Genomic DNA, 10,292 nt, shown 5'->3' with positions numbered 1-10,292 from the left:
AAATTAATGTAATGCTGATTTTATAGGTAGCAGTTTCTAGGTTAAAATGACTACTTCAAAAATGACCCTGGGATTTCAAACTGAGCTATTAACGTTTTACTAAAAAAAACACACACACTTTATCACGTCCCCTGTAGTAGCAAACCTAAGTACTCGTAAACTCTAATGATATTTGGATAGGGGATAAATGTGACATAAAGCAAATATTTTAGTGAATATCCAATCAGGTAACTTGAAATTCGCTTAGGGCTTAGTCTGCATAATTGCTGAATAAAACTTATTTTATAATTGAACAAGATATGTTGTGGGAGATTGTGAACTAATAACTGGAATTGAAAAAGCGGCGTTATCAGGCCTGTCTGGGACAGCTGAGTTCTCAAGCAATATTTGATCAGTTGTGGCGAATCCATTCCATTTCTTTCCATCTTACGATATATCTTACACTTTCTGAAATGGTGCCAATCCTGGGATATTTGAGACATGGAAATATAAAAAGAATAATGCATTTTTTACTACAATTCCTCATAAACCACACTTATTAAAATAAGCGAGAGAGTAACAATACATCATTATCTGGTATAGTAGATTTATACAGTACTTTACGAGTAAACATTTTAGTTATTCTTTCTCTTTCCTGATAAAATTGAGAGAGAAAGTCGGTGAGTTAAATATCACTCTCCCGAGAGCTGAGAGCGATCACGTCACGAGGGGTGAAGGGAGGGGGGATGTACAACAACAAGTGGGTAGAATACAAACCGCTCTGTAATCTATACAATAGAATCTAGGTGTATTAATGTTTGATCCCACTTGCACATCCTAGAACGCTAGTCTTTAGTCCGGGACCTTTACCTATTGCTCAAGGTAAGCCTAGGTAAAGCTGATTAGAACATAATTTTCCGTTATTCAAGAAAACCACAACTTGAAACAGTATCTTATCACTAGTGACTCTTTTTGACCCGAGGTAAAGGTTTACGATCGAGGCGAAGCCGAGGTCTTTAAATGAGTGAGGATTAAAACGACACTTTTTATCCGTGTGGTGAAATATATTTTTCGTCATATTGCATCATTAATTAACAAACTAAGCTAGAAAACGAAATAATTTTAATTTAAAGATAACCTCTCAAAACAACTTCCAGCTTGTTTACATTTTTTCTAAAGCAGCTGTTTAGTAAGTGATTCAATCTTTTCGTCTATTACGATTGTGTTGCAGTACATTATACCATAGACTAACCAACACAAGATTATACCATCGATAAAACATACTCCACAATTGATATGTCGACCGATCGACAACAATAGGCTAACACCTTACCAAATAAACCAATCGATAAATAATTTCTATCGATACGATTGCCACAATCGAAATTTACAACTGTTTACAACAGCTGATTTTTACAACCTAGGGACTAAAACTGATTTTTACTCCATAGAGAGTAACAATGATAATTTAGACCCGCAACGCATGCATCAAAAACGGCTGTTTTTGCTACAGTATGATGAACAAATATTATTTTACTGAGTATTTGTATCAAAATGACATCGCATTTTTTTAACTTAATTGTTTAAATATCTATAGTCATCAAGTCATCCAGTTAAAATAATTCGTTTGGTTTGGATATCGTTGGTGAACTGATGACTATTCTTTTCAGTTTTGTAAATACCGATCGGTAAATGTTTGTGTACCGTACCCGTGTATGTATCATGTGAACTATATGTAAATGTAACCAAACGACGTGCAATGGACTGAATATTTCGCACTGGAGCCTGATGATAGGACAACAATGTGCTGAATCCTAGGTCGCAGAAAATCGACATTTGAACCGGATGACTGGAGGTATTCGAAGCATTATTAGTCCCTAACCGGTTTAGGGGCATTTCCACATATCATGCCAATAGTTATTTGTGTAACTAGTGGGCGAAGTGGCACTTTACTGCACATGAGAGAAATGTTTATGCACGAGGCCATGGCGAGTGTGGAAAGTTTGCAGCAAAGGCAGTTTACACTCGTGTTACACATTATATTTTCCTACAGTTACTATCATCATATAAATAATTAGTCTTTGAAACACTGTACAACACGTTTTTAGGTTAGGTTAAATCCAAACATTGAACGAAATGGGAAATGCTGCACCAGATGATCGTAGTCATAATATCTTTAAGTGTTGCCAACTTATGTTCAAACATACACGGATTACGTGCATAATAAAAGCACGCTGTTTTGTGTTGTTTGGTTGGAATGGTGGTGTGTGCCAAAGTAAAAACTATGCGCCAAAGTAAAAACTATGTGCCAAAGTAAAAACTGTGCGCCAAAGTAAGGCTTTCTGTACTATAATCTGTGCAAGGAAAACTTTGTCGAGTGACTGAAGGAAAAAAATTGAAGACCGATTGACAACTGAAACGTCAATCACCGTCAATTACATTTACAAATACGAGTTCAATCGTATATTGACTGACACTCTGTTTCACCTGTTAACGTATGGACGGTTTCACTGATTCAAATATCCTCTATCTTTTGATCAACCCGGACCATTTTATAGCATTTACACTGACATTGGAACGACTTGTGAACAGGTGTTCCACACCGTTTCAATTATTGTGTTACAATTGATTCATTAGAATAGGTATTTGAGTAAGTAGAGTTGGTAATAAGGGTGTGTCATGTATTTTCGAGATCAGAGATTTAAGTAATCCTGCGATCCACCAATAACTTTTAGCTTTCAGATTAATCTGTCTACTCTTAAATCTGTGCTATGATATATTGCAGAAGCTTGAGCAGTAAATTCACCAGATAAGGAACAAAAAGTATAGGTGTTAAGTTGGGTCCTAAGTGCAAGGACTTAATTGGAGAACCCTCATTCCGTCTTTGATTTAAATTAACGATAATAATTAAAATCAGAAGAATGTAAAACAAAGATAAAATACAACCATGAGACCATTTTCTAAATTGTTCTTTGTGTTTAGGAGCTGAAAAACAATGTTGAGGTGGTCCGTATCTCAAACTTATAAGTTTTACCTACTAAAACTCCTTAGGATATATAGGCTACCTAGGATATATATCCTTAGGCTACCTTACCTACAAAATTAATTCCATAGTATCTAGATCAACTAGTGTCATTTCTAGCTCAATAAATAAATGTCGAAACATTGCTGACAAAAACAACTTGGTTTATATCAATCTAAAATAAACATAATAAATTTAAAGATTTTCAATCTAAGAGTGCAATATTGTGCTCAATGTATTGTTTACGCTGTACTGTTTCAATTTATTTGTATGAGAAGGTGTTTATTTATTTGTTATAAGATTGTATTTAATTTTCTTATAGTTTATAGATACTATGTAGGAGATATAAAATCAATATAACAAATGACAACGAAAAATGTTTTATTAATGATGGAGGAAAAGTAAGATTCTCAAATAAGTATAATAATTGAATATTGAGTATAATAAGTATAATTCTCAAATCTTCAATGTGAACACATTTAACAGAACACACAAGACTACGTAAACTTCGTAATAACGAGAATAAATAAATTCAAGCTCAAAAACTTCGATGAAAATAAACACTTCAACATATTATGTATGAAGAGAAAGTAGGGTCTAAATTCATTCTCAAAATCTTCATTGAAACAATATCTTACCCGAATAGACCATTATGCAACAGTGTTAAAATAAATTGGTGATATAGATATTAAATTGTCAGTAAAAATGTTACATACGTGAACGGTAGAAAGTTAAGATAAAACCTCCTCGCACATTTGAAAGGAGCTGAAAGGACGCCAGGCGGTGATATGTTCGACACTAATGTTGGCCGTTTTGGCGCCAAATAACAGACGAATGAGTCCAGTGGGAGTCATGGCGCACGCAATCTTGTAAGATAGAACCACTTGTAAAAGATTTGTAGACTACTCATAACTCATAGGGGCGTAGCACTCACAACCATCTAGACATTTATAAATTGTAAACCCATTCGGTAGGCCTATTTACGTATTATACCGACTACACCTAACGATTATAACCCAACTCAACCTAAACTAAGGGTGGTTAGGTTAGGTTAGGAATATTTTGTTGAACTAATTGAAATCTTAATTTGAAGTTGATTTATCGATATAATCTATATAGTACGTAAGTACCACCCATTCAGTTGGACTTTAAGACTGTTTTATGAAATTAATAATTGAATTCATGTAAGCCTACTTAATGTCATCAATACTACGTATTAAGGTAAACAAGAGGTCGTTCCGTGGTCGAAAACGCAACCAAAAACATGTGTTGTGCAAACTTCTCTATTTTCAATTAATGAACTATTGTTAACTTAGTCTTTGTTCGATGTTTATTTAACATCTTTCTGCAAGAACAAAGGCTAAGATTACTATAGTTCAATAATTAAATATTCTAGTTCTTGCAACTAAGAAATACATCAAATAATTCTCTATTTTCACCCCAAGCTGGAAATAAAACATGTGATTGGAATTTCCTCCATTTGTTTTGATTTACCGGGAAATTTTCGGGAAATTTCAAATATCGTCCTACGAGACGAGATTTTTCGAGACGAGATAAAAAAAATTAAAATGCCTGCAAAATGTCAATGCAATAGCCGCAATACCGGAACGCGTTGTAGTTGCGTTTCCTTTGCGAAGGCGTTATCATAAAATTAATTCTTTACATGTAAATATTGTTTAATTGTTTTATAATTTTTTTGTCAAGTAAGTATTTAATACAAATTAATATTACTTTCATTTTATGATAATTTTTTACGAGAATAATTTTCATAAAACTGTACTTGTTATTTGTATGTTTACCGTGGTTAAAGTTTGTTATGTTACAGTTTTAAAATTATGTCCATTCACAGCAGGTTGCCAACCAAACTGATGGTTTAAATAAACCATTGTTTTTTGTGTTTTTTTTTATTATTATTTATCTGTTTACATTTCGTTGTTATTTCGTCACCAGCATGGCACAACCAACGGCCTATGTTAGTTGTTTTAGTTTTTTAATTATTTTTCTGTGCTTTTTTGAGCCTATTTTAATTAATGAAGGGATTCTGCACATCTACATGAAAATATCTTTCCAACAGTATGCGGAGATTTTCCCTGTGATGCACTGGAGCTAAGAAAAGAGATTTTATAGAAACAAACTTGCATATTAATATAATATATTGTATGGAAACCCTAATTGTTTACATTTAACATTCCGGTACCGTATCAAATATTAAAAAAAAAACGTTATTGCATGCAATTATCGTACTAAATTTATGTAGGCTAATATATAAATCAGAAAGACCATTTAAAATATGACTAATGAGTTTGGTTCGATAATACAATTGTATTACCTAATTAAATACTGTAACATTAATTTTAATGAGTACTTAGGTTTGCTGCTACAGGGGAGGTATTTAGGTTTTTTTATATTGAAATGTTGATAGCTTAGTATGAAATAAACAAATTGCCAAATTTGATTAAAATATATCCATAAACAAGCAAACTATTAGAGTTTGTTTATTCACCATAAGAATAACATGGGAATTTTAAATTTAAAATTTTTTAAATGACTTTCGTAACCGTTAGGCATAGGCCTATAACAACACTTCAATTTAAAAATTAATTTTTTTTAAGCTCTACAAAATGGTTGGAAAAGAAATTGTGAAATGTTGTGTTTTAGGGTCAAAAATGGGGAAGATCCATTTTTACCCATAAACCCATGTTGTCATAGTCCGATTATGCTGACTCGTGAACTCTTTCGAATAAACGTAGGTTAACATGTTTGTACCAAATTTCATCAAATCTGAACATTTTTGCTCGAGTTATCGCACTAACGGACACATTTAGGCTATGTACAAGAATTTGAACACAGGGTGTTTTAACCTCTGGGGACCTCAAAACGAAAAAGTAAATCGGTCCCGTGTCTAGGTCTTACCATGAGACCTACGGTAATAGCTTATTCCCTATATGGGAAAATCGCTAAAATCGTAGAAAATTGCATTATACAGTACAATAAAGTAAATGATCGCAACGTTTTTAAAATCACAAAACAAATGGCTTGGATTTGATTTATTCCAATGTCAATGTTTACTTATCAGTTATAACCCATTTAGGACCTCAGGAGGGTTTTATGAAATAAAATAATTTACGTTAACAACCCTTATTGTGATTAGAATTACATGATTAATTAAATTGTACAGATAATTGGTCAAAGGTAAGCCTATATAATTTTTAAGTAGATATGGTTTGCAATTAGCCTACCTACTAAATATATTAGGCTATGTATATTATAAAAAAAAATATCATTGATATCATTGTCAGTTCAAATTTTATTTGATGATTTGTACCTAGTCAATCATGCAATAAAATCATTAAAAAATACATTATACAATAAAATAACCGATCGAGAGTATTTAAAATCATAAATAAAATAGCTTAGTTTGAACTGATTGTAATATCATATTAAGGTCTACATAGCAGTTATAAACAATCTGATTACCGTACTTATTTTATTACAATGTAAGTGGGTGACTTAAGGCATGTAAGAAATCTGTATAGCCTATGTAAATGTCTTTCCAAACACAGTCCATACATCAAATCAACGATAAATTACGTTAACTGAAATAAACCTTTTTCAGACTAATATAACCTCAAATTTAGGGCAACTAGTGCTAAGTAATGTTTATTATTGCAGCCATGACCATAAATATTGCGTTGTTTTCTATCGAGAAGGCATTGAAACCATCTATTTCCCTCGTACTCTGGGACAATCGTAAAACAATACGGTCGTGCTTTTAATCCTAATGGACTACGCCGACTATTGTATTGTTGCTCTTGAAAACAAAAGAAACGTAGAATGTTATTCCATGAAATATATCCACTACACCCTTTTCAGTCAATTTCTTTTGTAGAAAATACCGAATAAAGTAATGTTAGCCTAAAAAATATGAACCGTGTGTTTATTATACCTACTACAGCGAGAGTAAATACCCCCATCGCAGCAAACCTGCAGACTTAAGTGGTTAGTGCAGACTTATGCACTTAGTGCAGTCATTACTTAAAATGTATAAAAAATAAAGACGATAAAGACATCAATAATATAATATATATATATAGCCTGAATAATAAAACTATGTAAACACAAGTACCTATTCTGACAAAAAATGGTACAATAAATGCTGTACCTAATCGATAGAAAGTTAATCACTGTCAAGCACCTAAACCCAATAACCTAATTTAAAACAAATTGCGACTTCGTATTCTTTAATCGTTACCGTTACAACATAGTGTACAATAAACAGCAATAAAACTTACCTTCTTTTCATTTATGTTGCATCGTCGTTGGTCCACTGAATCGACCATCATCTATAACTTGACACAAACATTTATAAAACACGGACGTAAAACACACACGAACAATGATAATGAAATAAAACGCACACACTCATCATGAAATCACAAAATCACTAGCTGTTTTCCATTTTTGTTACCATCAACCGCACCAGTTACAACTTGCAGAAAAACTGAAACTATCAGCTGATGGAGACAATAAACGACAATTACTCAATCAGCTGTTATACACGAATGAGAAAATTAGTATTTTTGTAACCCTATGATTATAAATATTGCAGGTAAGATCAATTGATTCCAACTTATACTATATTAAATGGAAATTGTGTAAAATATGCAGGTTAACGATATATGCAGGTTAAACATGAGTGGGGAGAAATATTTTAGAAGTAACAATACAAGCAGTTTCAACAAAAAAAATCTATTAATTGTTGATTTTCCTATTGTTATTAATTGATATTATTAAAATTGTTTACTGTATTTTAATACAGTATTGAAGAACGTTTAATTAAGCAGCAAACTTTCAATAATTTGTCAACAGATACCTATGTAATAAGACCTTAAAAATGAATAGGAATTTGTTAATGTTATTTCGTTACACTTACTATTATAGACAAAATAAAGTATTAGAATATACAAAGTGTTCAATTTTAGAGGAGTGTAAACTGTGGTAAAAGGAACTCATTGTCAACAAAATTATAAATACAAATTGTATTGAATTGTACAACATTGTTTTATTTTCAAAAACGTATTTATCCACACATAACCGACAAGAAATAAATGTATGTGTGTAATGACAAATAAATGTGTTTTATATTTGGATAAACCTAGGGCTATTCATGTTACACTATTGATCATTGATAAGTTACTTTTAAAATGTACAATAAGGTATTTCAAAATAAACCGACTTAAAATTACAGAATAAAAACATTTAGCAGTTGAATTATTAACTCTTCAAATTTGTTAAGGGCAACAATAAAATTCAAAAAAACAAAGCAGAATAGTTGTTTGTTATGCAGGTAACTTTGTGGAAAAGATCTGACGAACAAAATACGTTCACTTCACCATCGCTTATCCCTGAAGACCCGTCACTTGCCAAATAAAACATACAAGGGACCCGCACATTAGGAAAGTGGTTCCTGTAACCATTGTGTATTTTAATATATTTAGAACCCCTTTAAAGCCATCAAAAAACTTTCAGTGGTGTAGCTGTTGTCTGAATTTAAGAGTTAACGTATGATTCTAGATTCGACATTCTCCCCCTATACTTGGTAGCCTACAAAGAAAGTATTGTTTTCGTCATCATTTTCGAGCTTGAGTTCTGGGTCCTTCTGAACTCCAAATGTGGTTTTATACGGTAAGTGATATGTCGGTGTGTGTATGGATGTGTACAGAGATACCTGTGGTCCAATTTTGATGACATTTGGTACTAATTCGAATTCATGATATGCTCCAGACGTTTTTCACTTCTTTGAAATTTTTAATTTTAATGGCGGTTTTATAAATTAAATGAATGTATAACATATATTTTTAAAGTATGCACGTTATTACATTTTATGATTTATTGTTCCCTAAATAAGTACCAAATAAAACCAATAACCTGATAAAAATATTGAAAATTTTCAATTCTAACTCTTAATTTCAGTTTCAGTATTAGCTGTTACCATTAGCCAATGTTTTGTAAAATTTGTTGTAAAACAGTGATGGTTTTCGTTAGAAGTTAAGACAGGGTAAAATTATAGCAAACCTTGTGTTATATCAATCACTCAATCAAAAATATATTTTTCCTACAGTCACCCGACAAAGTTGGCTTCCTTGTACTGTTTATAGTACAGAAAGCTGCTAATTGCTGCATATTTATACTTTGCCGTACGGTTTATACTTTGCCGCACGGTTTATACTTTGCCGCACATCAGGATTCCAACAAAACAACACAAAACAGCGTGGTTCCATTATGCACGTAATCCGTGTACGCTTGGAAATAGGTTGGCAACACTTAAAGATAATTATACTATGAGCAGCTGATTGACTATTACAAATACGATTTAACCTGTCATTTCGTGTTTATAGTTTCGGTATTTCTGAACTTTCTGGACTTTTCTTTTAAACGTTTTTAAAACCTTCCTACGATCTTAATAAACAAGAAAATACCTTTTAAGCCTTTTTTTTAGGCACGGAAACCACTTCAAATTACAAAAACATACGGAACTATATTCTCAAAACGCGGAGCACATTTCTTGCCGAGGAAAATAGCGGAGTGATATGGACCGCGGGTACTACTTTCTCTAGGGCACCATTTGTGTTGCCAGCTGAACCTAAAAACGTGTTGCATAGTGTTTGAAAGACTAATTATTTATATTCTTTATAGTGACTGTAGGAAAAATATAATGTGTAACACGAGTGAAAAAGGCCTTTGCTGCACTCGAGATCATTCCACACTCGCCTGCGGCTCGTGCGTAAACATTGCTCTCGTGTGCAGCAAAGTGCCACTTTCACCACTAGTTACACAAATAACTATATTTCATTATCTACAAACATAGTTAAATGAAATAGAGTAAACGGAACTAAAATTAAGTTAATAGATTTAAACAAAAAAGCAAGGTAAAATAACAACACTCTAAATTCAAGGCCTTTAATAAGAGTCAAGTGAACAAAACTCCTTGATGGAGAAGAAAGTGTATTCAATAAGATATTTTTGTTTGCTAATTTAAAAAATCTTTTAGTGTTATTTCTTTCTTGTTTGATATTTTGTGACAAAAGGATTTGTTTCCTTTATAGGTGATTAAAGCTCTAATGCTGCTCAACCAATCGTTGGGGTCTTGTATTATAGCAATGGACAGTACCATTACTAAATGTAAGTTTTTTTGTTAGGCCCCCCATACACGTAACGATCGGCCGGCCGGCGACTGTGAAAGGAGGGTCCCCATACACGCAACGATTCGCCTGCCGGCCGGACTGAAATT

This window comes from Macrosteles quadrilineatus, unplaced genomic scaffold (assembly GCF_028750875.1).
Source record: "Macrosteles quadrilineatus isolate MER2022 unplaced genomic scaffold, UCM_ALF_1.0 Scaffold_6__1_contigs__length_79288215, whole genome shotgun sequence".
NCBI lineage: Eukaryota > Metazoa > Arthropoda > Insecta > Hemiptera > Cicadellidae > Macrosteles > Macrosteles quadrilineatus.
Note: the sequence above shows the minus strand (reverse complement) of the source record.